We start from the raw sequence: 14,905 nt of genomic DNA on the forward strand, positions 1-14,905 counted from the left end.
CAATATATGTAATAAATTCTCTCCAACTTTAAGCAATTTTTTGTTTGTTAGGCTTTTTTTACGATCGCTGACAGCTTCGGTCAATAGACATGCATTTATTCGAAACGATGTTTTCATTGGTAAACAGTGGATATGATGAGTCCACGTGGACTGACGGTTTGTTATATGTTTACCGAATTTTATACGGGGAGTAAACATTATTTTTTATTTCTTAATTTGGTATGAGTGCCGTGCGTATTTATGAAATATTGATTGTTCCTCGCAAACACTTTAGTGGATGGTCAGATAAGAATGCCAGCTGCTATATAATGCCAGGCATCAAATTTTATCACAGATGTTCCTACTTTATAAAATCATAACCGGCTTATAAAAGTACATGATGAATCATTAAAAGTTGTATTTAATATAACAAGCGAATATAATTTCAGTAAAATTAAATCCAAAGATAAATTTGTTGCTTCAAAGTTTTATTTGTAACAAGTTACTTAACACTTTTTAATGAAAGGTATAGCTAAAAAATCTTTGGGAGAAAAAGCTGTTAATACTATTCTTTTGTTTTTTCTTGTTTGCATTGCCGTAATATAGATTCAATACAGTGATTATTTTATAACAGTAATATAATAAAACTACAATTTCCTGGAAAATTGTGAATTAGCAAATTTTCCCTATAGTCTTTATTTCCAGTATAAATACTGCAATACAAATAAATCACTGGCTTCACATTCATCTTCCTCAGAATCTCTGTCGGTTAAATCAATTACAAGTCTATTTAAAACTGGTACATATCGATTTTTAACTCGTTTTACGTGATTTATGGCACTTCTCCAATTCTCGGTGCTACTATTTGAACATTCTTTGATTATTAGTTCCAGTTGGTCTCTCTTTTTAGTTGGAACCATATTACAGTGTGAATTTTTGGAGTGCTTCTGTTTTACATTTCCAATAATCATTTGTCCAGAATTCACGAAAAGTATCGTGGCTGTCCAACCATGTTTCATCCTGGTGATAGATTTGTCTTCCTTCATTGAGATATTCCCGAATTTTTGTTATATATTCGTTTCTCCAATTCATCAAACTACTACTTTACATTATTGTTTATTCAATTTTCCTAGTGTTCGTTCCGAGTATATCTCAGATATGATTCCTTCTCAGTTTTGAAGAAAACTTTGAAGATTTGGCATTATGTTTGATTCGAATATTTTGATATACACCCTCAAGTAGTTGGGACTGTTCAAAATTACCTCTAATTAGTAAATATCCATACTTAGGATTAGTCAACACGAAGTCCTAGAGGTCTAGATAAACTGTAAAACAGTGACTCACACCTGGTGGTTTGCACTGGAAAATAACATCAAAATTTCAACTGACAATCAAAATATATTTTCCACGTTCTTTTTATGACCACAAATTTCTTCGATAGATACTTTCCAGAACACAACTCTTTGCTTTGCCCAAGATTTAACATGAGCTGGAAGCCAAGCTGTATGAAGGTATCATACCTGAGACCTTGGTCGAGGCGGTGCATAAATCTGAAAACGAATGGAAAGCAACAAGTAAAGTAGAACGTGTCACTACGGACACATAAGTGCAACGCAAAAGATTGGTACCCAATCGACGACAACTTAATAAAATAACCAGAAGAGCTCAACTAGTCATCTTGAACCACCAACCAATCAGATAGGATAGCGGATTCCGCGGGGGAATATGGGTCCATGAAGACATAAGTGGAGTAGTTTTTAGTGGATGCGAGCTGCATACTTCTGCCAACAGTAGTTGTCAGTGGAAACTGGTAGAACTTTCCTTTCCACAGCACTTTCTAATGTTTTCCAACCATCCTATATATGAGAAAGTTATTAATTTTTACGTAATATGAAAGAGAAGAATTCTTTTTTAATAAAATATTATGTCGATTACAAATACTCGTAACGAATCAGAAATTATTTTCAAACAAAAAGACAATCGAACAAATAAAAACTGATCATATAAATAGGACAAATGACAACTAAACGTAATGACATGTTTTGATGTTTTCAACAGACGTACGTCAATTATTTACGAATAGCGTTTGTTTGTTGTTTTTTCAGCATCATTAATATCGTGAGGACGTGAAACAACTGTAGGTTTCAATTTCTGTCAACAGACATTGTTAAAATTGGAATTAGATATACCGATGGAATTGATTACAACAGAAATTCATCAATTATTTCACATAGTTTTTACATAAAAAGACAATTGGGAATGAATTAAGCTTAATTTGAAATTAGTTGATTTAAAAAACACGTTTTTATAGTTGATAAAAGTAAAAAAATAATTCTTTACTCTAGCGATATAATAGAATCCGTTTTTCAGTCCACGGGTTCGACTGAAAAACAAGCAGATCTAGATCATCATGAACGGTTCTAAAAGAAGAAGATTCGAGATCTATGAACGCACTACAACTTCCAATTGAGGTTATATTATTAGTAGCATTCTAGATGATCCAAGAACAGTACTGAAGATAAATTGAATCAAAGAAAATGTCAAAACAGAAGAAAATATAAAAAGTAGTTAAAGTTTCTTAGACATCTCTGTGGGTGTCACCACGAAATCATTGGTGTGCACATGAATGATATGCGTTTACAATCTGACGTATGTAGAAGGATTCTAAATCACCAAGACCCAAAAAAATCACGTTAAAACTGAAGACAATGATTATATAGGTGTTGATGGTAGTATTTTATAGAGAAGAAAAAGATTAGGAGACAATTCTTTTGTAATTTGAAAGGAAAGTAATTAACAAAGAAGATTGACGAACTCTATTGACGTGTTGGGCTGTTAGTGATGGTAGGCATTCAAAAAGAAACGAGTTTGGTCGAGTATTTGCCCGCACGTTTGACAAAACGTTTAGCAGGCTTTGAAAGCAATTGGAAATTGAGGAAAAACAAACCTAAAAGGATTTCTTATGTTATGTGTATTTTATAATAGTTTATCAAAACTTTCAGGTAATAAAGGTGGGCAATACAGAAATGTTTATAAAATTACGGCAGTCAATATTTATCAACCGATCCCTCTACTCTACTAATATAATAGAATCCGTCCACGTCTCCGACCTAAAAGCAAGTAATGAACTCTCCAGTAGATTTCGATCCTCATGGACGGTTCTACCAGAAGAAGAATCGAGATCTATGAACCCACTACAACTTCCTAAATGATCCAAAAACAAAAAAAAGACCATTCACTAAAAAGGTTGCTAATTCAAGGAGATTTACAGGATTTAGAGATTTAGTACGTCTTCCAAATGCATAAATGTTTATGTAACAAACCATTATATACTTTTAGATTAATTCAATTTAATGTTATTTAAATATTATGTATATATGGAATAAATATGAAGAAGCGAGTGCTAGCAGCTAGTTAAAATGAGAAAACTTACCAATTTTGACTAGAAAAGTTCAAAAAAAGTTGTGTTCCTGTAAGAAAAACAGCAATTAACACGATTAATGAAATTATGGAAATGAATGTACAATTTACAAATTTACAAAACGAAATAAAACAATTTTTGTTGATGAAAAAAATATCTCGTAAAGTTTGACCACATAATAGAACTGATATAAGATGAAAGTAGTCCTTCTTATAATTATGAGTAATTGAAAAATGTTTCGAATACGAATTGGCTCCCCTTCATCTTTATTCAAACACAAACGTAGGAATTATGCAGATCTAAAAAGTGATGTGGTGCTAAATGCGGCTGCAAAAAAAATGAAGTGTTCGGTTTTGGTTCTGTTGCATATATTAGCAGTCAAGACCAATCATACTCTAATGTTGATTCACCAATAAGAAATTTATCGTATTTATAAGATGGTTGCAATCAAGTTTTCAGAAGAACAAATAAAAACAAATATTTATACTTCTAATTGTCTTTATTTTTTTTTTTAAATATTCTCTGTTGGTTCTTCGGATAAGGACTGAAAGAATGCTAGTTCAGTCAATAATAGTTTATTTCCCAAAGACTTTTCAACGGTTTTAAAACTGTAACATGATGACTTCTAATTCGTGTTTTGCATAGAAGACATGAATTTTTTCTTGTGCGCATAAAGTGACTAAATTTTCTGATGGTTTCTACTGAACATAATTTCGGAGAAAATTCAAAGCGGCCACGGATGAATAAGAACATTCCTTTCTTATGTTTTTAAACGATTTTTATGGTGTTTTTAATATTTTAAAAATTATTCCGAAGTAAGAACGTGCTAAAAATAGTTTACGTAATGTATTGCTGAATGGTTGACTATGATTTTTTCTACTGAGTACAGAATTTGTGAAAAAAACGTCTGCTTATGTGTTTTAAATGTTTATCACCACCCTAAGCTACAATAACTAAAAACTAATGTGAAACATAAAATATGCCTTGCAGCAAATATAAGCTTAACTTTAAAAATAAGTTTTGTAAAAAAAAACCACCAAAAAGCATCAGGGGAATCCCAAAAATTGGTAGGGTACCTTGCAGCAAATATAAGCTTTACTTTAAAAATAAGTTTTGTAAAAAAAACCAAAAAACATCAGGGGAACCCCAAAAATTGGCAGGGTACCTTGCTGCAAATATAAGCTTTACTTTAAAAGTAAGTTTTGTAAAAAAACCCACCAAGAAGCATCAGGGGAATCCCAAAAATTGATAGGCAGCTTTGCAGCAAATATAAGCTTTGCTTCAAAAGTAAGTTTTGTAAAAAACCCTCTAAAATCATCAGGGTAGCCCCAAAAATTGGTAGGGTACCTTGCAGCAAATATAAGCTTTACTTCAAAAGTAAGTTTTGTGAAAAAACCCACCAAAAAGCATCAGGGGAATCCCAAAAATTGGTAGGGTACCTTGCAGCAAATATAAGCTTTACTTTAAAAGTAAGTTTTGTAAAATACCCACCAAAAAGCATCAGGGGAATCCCAAAAATTGACAGGCAGCTTTGCAGCAAATATAAGCTTTACTTCAAAAGTAAGTTTTGTGAAAAAACCCATCAAAAAGCATCAGGGAATCCCAAAAACTGGTAGGCAACCTTGCAGCAAATATAAGCTTTGCTTTAAAAGTAAGTTTTGTAAAAAACCCTCTAAAATCATCAGGGTAACCCCAAAAATTGGTAGGCAACCTTGCAGCAAATATGAGCTTTACTTTAAAAATAGGTTTTGTAAAAAAGCCCATGTATCCCTAAAAGCATCAGGAATCCCAAAACCAGTCGAATATCAGGCAACGTTACGAGGGAGGTTCAAGATGTTGTTTTGATGCGATTTTCGAGATCAGTCGGAAGGTTTTTGAACTCAAATTTACTAAAAATCGAATCCCCGGTTTTACCTGGAACTACGAAATTCCTTGATGTTATTTATCAGTATATGCAGGTAGGATCATTTGCAAAGGCACATTCTACTATTAGGGAGTCTCCTCTTATTAGAATAATTGATGGGCAGCGACTAAATGAGTCCTTCGACAGTTTTGGACGGACAAATCACTGATCGTGAGCAGTGGAATGGTGATTCCAAGACTTCCAAGACGAAATAATGGATCCACTTGGTTCACGGACGGTTCTAGGAGGAAATGCTTCGCCGACGCAGGTTTCTGCGGGGGACACCCCAAAATAAGCGAATATTTTTCACTTAGGGAACACGCTACTGTATTCCAAGCCGAGGTAATCGCTGTTATGGAATGTGGACGTGCAATACACAATCTACGCCAAAGGAACGCATTAAGTTCAATTTGCACAGACAACAGAGCTGCCATACAAGCTATAACGGCTGAAAAGATAAGCTTTAGGCTAATGCTGGAGTGCAAGAGAGTTCTACAGAATCTGGTGAGTGATGGTCGCAAGATCCAGCTCGTTTAGGTACGCGGTCACTCGGGCAACGACAAAGCAGACTCACTCGCCAGACTGGGATAGGCGAGCCTACCAATGGGCCCAGAATCCATCCTTGATGTGGCCAAAAGCGCTGCCATCGCGTCTCTCAACGATCTACTGGAAGAGGACGAAACTGCAGACCACGCAATCTGCGAGTGCCCTGCACTCACATGGGGGTGGTTTAATCCCCATAACCTGCCTAACGACATCAAAGGGTTCATACTAAAGCGCCTGATCGGCTTCTCGAAGGACATCGGACTTTGGTAAAGTCAAGTGGGGCACGACGGGCCTATCTGAAGGCGGCTTCAGCGGCCGCCCACACCTATGAACTATGAATAAGTCCATATTTTATTATGAAATTTTGTAGGTCTAGGAACGCAATTCATATTTCTTTTATTCTATTTTTTTTTATCAATTCTGATTAGATGATCTTATACATGTTTCTTTTCCTAAATCCATTTCTATCTTCAATTAGTGCCCTTAGCTTTTTCTCTAGTTTATTTTCGTATACTTTGCCAACAATGCTTGACAAAGTGGGTCATTTTTGTAAAAGGAAATAGATTCTATGATAGTTTTAGATAAAATATATTATCAAATGTGAATAATTAAAAAGATTGATGAGACGGCTATGGGTTTATACGCTATTAAAACCAAGTCAACGAGTACAACCAGTTGAATCGAGTCTATTAAAACAAAAAAAAAACAATGTAGCATTGATACTGTTGCTAACAGATGAAAACAAAAGACCGTTGTTCGAGCGATTCAACAAGTCCTAACTGAATTTATAGCAGTTTCCTAAGTTTCAGAGCTTAGATGCAGAGTTGGGTTTGGGATTAGTGGAGAAAGAAATTTATCAATAACAAAATAATCGACAGAAATTCGATTTTCTTCCATGAAAATTTTGCAGAGTAGAAGGTGAAAATAATATTGAAGTTTTACTACGTGTGGTTTCTTCGTGATAACCATTATTGATAGCAAATCAAGAAGCATTTTTTCCATTATCTATTCTTCAAGATATTTTGAACAAAATAACAAATCAAATCAGTTAACATTAATTCAATACGATGATGTAATGTCATAAAATCAATAACAATGCTCCTAAGATCTTTGTAGAATCTTCTGCCTTGTTTATCATAATTTTCTAAAAAAAATCCAAATGTAAAAATAGATTTTAGTGAGATTGAACATTTCATGGCTTAGTAGACTATTTTTAGTTGACAGAAAGAGATTCTTGTAATTAAAATAAAACAAAATATCTAACTTTTATTGCCAAATGGGTACTTGTAGATACACAAGGCTTTTGACCATTCCAAACCTTTTTGTATTGTTCTATACACCTTATGGTTATAAAATACCAATAAAAGCCAGTGCTAAAAAAAAATATTACATTCTCATACATAAAAATAGACTATAGGATTTTATAATTTTGTTTCCTTATAAAACATTCGCCACTATTAAAAATTAGTTCTGCTTAGGTTTTTTATAAAAAGTCGTACTTATAATTTGTTAGAACTGATGATGACACTATAAATGTAGTTTAAGAGATAGATTCGTCAGGTAGAGTTTGGTTGGATAATGAAAATTTTCAATAGGAGAGCGGAGAGAAAGCGGAAATTTTGGATTTTTGGCCAAAAGAACTCGAAAAGAGAGCTAGCAAGCACAAACGGTCTTTCTGGTTTTTGTTTTCCACTTTTTATTCGATTTATTATCAAACATAAAATTTTTCTTCAAATTCTAGTTATTAGTAGATGAATAATCACATATGGGGGCAGTGGTTTGGGGTACTAAAACTCGTCTGAATACAATCTCTCAAAGGTACAAAGTCAGGTTTGCGTATTTCCAAACGGGGCCATGAAATCATGCCAAAGAGCTGCACTAGTGATTCTCCACATAGTACTAGCAGTCGTGGTAGAAAAAAAAACATCACTTAGAATGATCCGAGACGGAATAGCCAAAGAAAAACTGTCCCTAAATTATGACCAAACCTGGTCCCAAGATGATGAATCGAAGAAGTTAAGCTTTGGGAAAAAAATTACCTCAATACTAAGCTGCAGAAGTAACTGGGATCTCAATATTATACAAGAAATGCCATTAAAACGTATACCGAAGGATCTAAAGCAGAAGACAGAACTGAATAGGAGTGTACCAGCTCAGGACCAATCACTCTGAAAGCCTGGGCAACCACCAAGTATGTCTCAAGCAGAAATGTATCCATTTGATAAATAAGTCAAGTTTAATCTATAGAGAAACTATCGCAAGTAAGAGATCATCATCCTGTCCGATAGCCAAGCAGCCAATTGAGCTCTGAGCTCTAATGTCATAGTTTGAGAATGTCTGGACAAGATAAATGAGCTAGACAAGAGGAATAAAGTTACCCTTCAATAGTTTCCCGAACATACCGAAGTGAAGAGGAATGAAATAGTTGATAAGCTCTCAGGGGCAAACAAACCCTTCATGCAACAAAAAAAGCAGGACACAGTCTCAATTTATATGATATCCCACCATCCACATACAACATACATACATAGTGTTGTATATCTCCAACAGATGGTGCACAGATGTAAAATTATTCCCAACAAAGTAATAAAATTTATGATGTTAAATTCTAAAATTTGTTTCTACATAAAGAGAATATTTGCAATGATAATTTTTGAACAAATTTCTTTTACAAAGTGAACTGGATTTGAACGAGTTTAAAAACCACACCGTAGATACGTTTGGGAAAGTAATTGAGAAATATTTGGTTTTCTTCATGTACTAACCTCATCGAGAGCAGAAATTTATCACAACCCACATAACGAATCTCTTATAAAAGTTGTTGGCGTTCGTTGACACGTTAAATACGATATTTCGTCTATATAATAATTTTCTTCGACGACAATAATATTTTCAATACTAATATCATTCTACTCTTGTTAGTTTCGTCTTTAAAGAAACTCTAATGATAAAATAATGAGTTTTATAGCGCACATGTGATGAGAAACTTGATGAAATTTCATGATTCTTCGCTAATCATATAACGAGGTCACTGAATAGAGATGCGATAATCCGATAAGTTAATTTGGAACTAAAAATATGCAAATCTAGATAAAAAATAAAATACGTACTATACCCCTTAAATATGAAGGTTTTTATTATATATTTGTCAAATATTACGTGAAGTATGCCTTGGAAGACAAGATAATCTACACTTTCAAGATAAGGGTTGTGGGCACAAAGAATCCTTATAAACTGTTTGTTTTAATTCAATTATTTCACTTTAATGACGTACAGTTGCTTCCCAACGTTCAGAATATACGTTTCCTTCCAACAAATTTCCTCAAAAACGTTCACTTGACCGCAGTTGAGGCACAATAAGAACATTTCTAGACTTAAACGGAATATGGAATTCTGCAAAAGATCCCACAACGTTCTTTGTATAATGAGCAGTTGCCTTATCTAGTCAAAACACAAAATTTCTTTCGGGATGCTTTTTTTTATGAACTGCGTTGATCTAGATCGAACAAAGTTTCCAGAAGGACAAATGAAGCTGAAAATCGACCAAGCGAAGATGTCGCCAACCATATCAACACTTTCGAATTGAACTTTTAAAATACACTTCTGAATTTACTTCCTCGTCTTCTTCTTCATCGTACGTTACGACTTAGTCCTGTGTTTACATCAATGGTTGTCTAGCTGCAGCTGGGATGATGAAGACCAGCTTTCGTACCATCTTGTAGGTGGTCGGAATGTATTCGGTTTTTCTTCCTTTGCAATCTTTGCCAAACAGTAATCTGACATTCTCTCTCCATTTCCTACGCTTATTTCTCGCTCATTTCACTACATCCTGGATCTCTTGTGGTCAAATAATGCGTATCCAGTTATTGATCACAGCATTCGCATTTCAGTAGTTCATAAAAGCCGCTCAGTTATGGTGTTTTCTGCTTTGGTCTCTATATTGCGTATGTCATTACAGATCATTACAGTACATCTTCTCGGTTCTCTGAATGCTACAAAAGATTTGGTATTCTTCAGAGATATTTGCATGTTAAAAGCTTTCGCTATTTAATCAAACCTACACAGCAGCCTTTGTAAGTTATCTTCGTCTTCAGAGATGATTACTGCGTCATTAGCAGCATTAGTTTTCCATCCGGTGTACTCTCCTCCAGCTTGCTTTGTCTCGTTAATGATCTCAACCATTATTATGCTGAACAAGATCGAGCTGAGGCTGTCTCCTTGTCTGGTAGCGGCCGTCATTCTGCTGATCAGTTTATTTTCCCTTCTGATATATCTATGTGTAATTATCGGTGTTCAGATCTTCGATTACTTTTATTATGTTGGGGTGAATCTTCCTTCTCTTTAGTAGAGTTGTTGCACCCCTCAATCGTATCCTATCAAATGCTTGGGTGAGATCGATGAACGCTATTGAACTCTATAGCCTTTTTCGTAATTTGGTTTTGACAAAAATAGCAACTATAGCAGATCTGTTCTTTCTGAATCCCTCAGAGATACTTCTTCCGCCTTTCTGACAATAATGTATCTTACGATTCACCGTTTGATTCCCGTCAAAAGTAAAATATGACTCGTAGTTTATAATAATTTCTAAACCTTTAGCGGGCGAAAATTTGTGTCACTGAAACTTCAAAGTTTTGATTGTTGTTTCATTTGTTGCTTTTTAGATATTTCGGTGAGGATTTTTTTTTATTTTTGACTTACATTCTGTTCCTTTAGAATGTTGTTTATATATTTCTTATCCAATTTGGATTTTCTACCCAATTTTCGCCGCAAACTCCCAGTTTTCCGCTTTAACCAAAACTTCGTCGAGGGATATCTTAAATTGTTTGGCTATTCCCATTCTTACAAAGTGATTTCTTCAAGTCTTGATTTTGTTCATAAAACTTGACAATTATTTGACGTTGTTCGTTTTCTTTTAGATTTTCCACACTTGGAACTAAACTTCTAACAAAGACGTGATGTTTATATAGATATTTCGCACCTCCGCTTAAATAGTGTCGTATCTCAAAAAATCAGAAAATCTGTACTATTGATGGCTAGAAAACTCAGAAATTGTATCTCAAATAATGTGAAATAAATAGTTACTATTGCGGTAACTTTGTCAGTTAGAATTAATTCCAAACACTTAATACTTGGTAGTTTGTTTGCTTGGGCGGAACTGCAATTTGGTAACTGCCAAATTACAAGAAATACTGCACAAAAAAAGAAAGAAAGAGACAGAATTGCCTAGAGAAAAGAAATAAGAAGAAGTAGAAGAAGAAATACTGCCGTTACAAATCATTTGAAAGCTCCAAAGACTAATGATCTGCACTGGGGACTTATTTGACTAGAGTTCAATGATTTTGCCGAAAACGATGAGAATACTGAGTTTATTGACCTCGTACGTAGAAGAACAACAAGACGAATGGAAAAAGACGAAACGAAAGAAGAAGGGGCGTGAACGTCAAGAAACACTTCAAGCTTGAAAGTTATAACATACAATCTATGAAGAGTCTCTGTATTTTGTAAAAAAAATTTACGTAATGCAAAACGTGATCGGTAAATTTCTTTTAATTGATTCGAATCAATTGGAAAAACTGACGACTATTACGTCCTGTTTCATGTCAATGCTGCACCGAAACGAACGTGTTTCCACTTAAAACAATCTAAGAGTTGAAATACAACAATGGCTAGATGAAAAATTGATTGGATACGATGCTAATGAAATTAAGTTAATGGTAACTACCAAACTCCATCTAGACAATTACACGGTACTACATTTTTTTCTTTCGATTGCCACTGTATCATTTCAATGACTGTTTTATATAAATACAAATAAAAATTCTATTAGGATATTTTAAATCATTCCAAATACGTTTGACATATGGTAACACTGATTTGGATGTGTCAAATTTGACATTTCTATCATAAATTTTGACATTTTTAACGGTGAAAGTACTCAGATATGGATCAAACCAACATCAGTACGCCGATCAACTCGCTTCGACTTTTGGTGATGAAGCACCATCTTGAGCTAACGTATTTCGTTGGTTTTCCGATTTCAATAGTGATCGCACCTCCCTACAGGATGAATTACGTGAAGGTCGTCTAAAATCGACTGTTGTGCATAAACTGAAATTGCAAGATCGTGACAGAAGACAAATCATGGATCTATGTATAATCGCTGTGTAGGTCGAATCCAACGAAGGTTGTTCGTTCACGAGGCACTTGGAATAACTGGACACGTCCGTCAGCTTTCCATTAGAGCAACATAGATCGATCAATTCTGAATGGTATAACAGCATTTGTTTGCCAGAACTGTTCGAAAAAATCAAGAATACCAATCACATAAGACGAATCATTCTCTACCAGGATATTGCGAACTCTCACACACCAAAACGTTTTTGAAAAATCAAAACATCGAATTGACGTGTTATCCACCGTACAATCCACAATGATTTTTTCTGATTCCCGTAAATCAAAAATAATTTGCGAGGTCAACGTTTTTCTACATCCGAAGAAGAGATTGATGCGTCTAATTACATGTTTAGAAGTACCTCAATAGGAATTTTAAAAAATTCTTCCAAAATTGGTTCAAACGCATGTAAAAGTTTATTGATCTTAATGGAGGGGCCATTTTTGTTTTTTATTTAGGTTATTTCACTATATCTTACATTGATATTTTGAAATAGTTACATTAAAATGTGTAATCCCTTTTTGGTATATCCCTGTTATAACCTGTAATAGTTTTTTCATTAAATAACCAGTCGCGTTCACTGTTGAACATTTGCGTTAATATTTGTCAACGTGCACTCTCTCTAGTAAATCTCATCCAACTAGGAACCAACCCCTTAAATCGGTCTTTCTTTTGGTTGGTGGTTGTTTAATGTATGTTTTATGTGCTTGTGAATTTGCAAAAGATTAAGCTAATATTTTTGTCTGTATTTAAAAATCCAACAACTTTATGGTATAGGGCGAATGTCTATTTTATTTGACGTTTAAAATTGATCTAAACTACGAGTCACTCTTCATAATCATTCGATTATACCTACCGATGAAGTAACTGATTAATTTCATATTTACTTTATTAAACTACAAACAATAACGCCTAATTTCAATATGACAACCTAGTTTGTAACCTTAACATTTTCCCGAGTATCGATATTGTGATTTAATTCGATACAAATATAATTTTACCGCGCCGCTGCCATCTCTATTACACGTAGGTGGACGTGTGGGGGAAGATGTTCCATAAATCATAATCACCGTTGTATCTTCCGATCGTATAAGTAAGTGATGCTCATTTTGTGCACTATAGAATCTAGATTCGGTCGGGAGAATAACGGAACGAAATCGAAAGCCGCTCGTTTGTTTCCTCGAAATTCTACTCGAATTAATTTCAACTAAATGTATATATAATGGGGAAGACATGTTAGCGACTGACGACACACAACACGGCAATTTCTTCGGAACGGGTCATTAAAACAGTAAGAAAGTACTCGGTTGAAAAGCAAACAAGTAAACTATTATACCCTACGAGGCGTGACTAAGTTGGATTTAAGTTATTATGATGAGTACGTTCATGTTAAATCCATTAAATGCAACATCTCAAGGTTATTGCCGCAGGAAAATATAAAAATGAACTATGAAAGTCTATTTTTATGCATGAGAGAGTAATAAAATAATGAAGCATTCCCAATCCAAAGGCGTATCACTTCTTTAAGTACACAGTTAAATATTACTATTTAACTGTGTAAATATTACTTGAAGATACAACCACAAAATATCGAATTCTTACGTGAAAGTAATGTCCCATCTATTCACTTGATTTGACCACGTATAATTTCTGGTTCTTACTTAATCAAAAGGAATATTTAAGTGGACGACGTTTCAAGACGGAAGTTGAGAGAAATGTAGCAATTTTTGCAGCATTTAACATTTAAGTTTATCGAAGATTTGGTTATTTTAATCATAAATACGATGCTTGCTACTTAAATTTTGAGGTTTGGCAAAAATGATGCGAATATGTCAAATCTGACATTGACATCTTAAATACGATGGTTGCTACTTGAGTTTTGGGGAATGGCAACACTGATGTGAATATGTTAAATCTGCTGACATTGACATCTTAAATACGATGGTTGCTACTTAAGTTTTGAGGTATGGTAACACTGATTTAAATATATAGAATCTGACATTGACATCTTAAATACGATGGTTGCTACTTAAGTTTGGAGGTATGGTAACACTGATGCGAATATGTAGAATCTGACATTGACATCTTAGATACGAGGGTTGCTACTAAAGTATTTATGTTTAAATATTTCAAATTAATTGAATGTGAATCAAAACAAAGCACATAAGTTGCTAAATTTAATATAAATATTTTATTAAAAATAAATTTGATTTTTTCTAAACATTCAGCATCGAGTATTGCTACATATACCCTTATTTGGTATATATTTAGTTTGTGAGTGTAAAAATGAGCCAAAATCAAAAAGAAACTGTAAAAAAATGTGTTTAAATTTCGCGCTATTTCATTGAGTGACAGAAACATGGCCATTCTCCTAATTTCCGCTCAGTTTGACATGCATTGAATTATAACAAATTTCAACAAATTAATTCCTTACCAATCAAATTTATACATCGCAACAATTCTAATTTAATTTGTAAACAAAGAAATTAACTATGGATCACATAAGAGCGAACTTTGAACTCAATTTTTTTTAAATTTTGATCGATAACACATTTGAATAAGGGTACCGTTGGATTCGCCATAATCTACACTATCAAAAAATGCGTATGTGTCGAACTTTGCTACAGGATGAATTACGTGAAGATCGTACAAAATCAGTTGTTGTCCGGGGACATTTGGTTGTCAAAATAATTTATTCGCGTTGGATACCTCATAATTTGACAATCACTCAAAAAAAAACTCGTGTCGATTGGAGCTGAGAAATACTGAAAATCTGAAATGAATAAGATCGTGTGACAGGCGACGATCATGCATATAAACCCTAAACGATACAAGAATCGACTGTATAGGTATTTCAATCCACCCAAAGTTGTTCGCACACGAA

General features: G+C 34.0%; 1 long non-coding RNA gene across 1 annotated transcript in view; it reads right to left on the reverse strand.

Annotated features, from left to right (window-relative positions):
* Positions 1 to 306: 306 nt before the first annotated feature.
* The window catches only part of LOC130443039 (uncharacterized), a 28,492-nt gene continuing 13,893 nt past the window's right edge, over positions 307 to 14,905 (reverse strand). The window contains exons 2-3 of the long non-coding RNA XR_008909815.1: positions 3,413 to 3,449; positions 307 to 1,835 (exon numbers count right to left, since the gene is read on the reverse strand). This is a non-coding gene — a long non-coding RNA (uncharacterized LOC130443039). The remainder of the gene's footprint in view (positions 1,836 to 3,412; positions 3,450 to 14,905) is intronic.

This window comes from Diorhabda sublineata, chromosome 1 (assembly GCF_026230105.1).
Source record: "Diorhabda sublineata isolate icDioSubl1.1 chromosome 1, icDioSubl1.1, whole genome shotgun sequence".
Lineage (NCBI taxonomy): Eukaryota > Metazoa > Arthropoda > Insecta > Coleoptera > Chrysomelidae > Diorhabda > Diorhabda sublineata.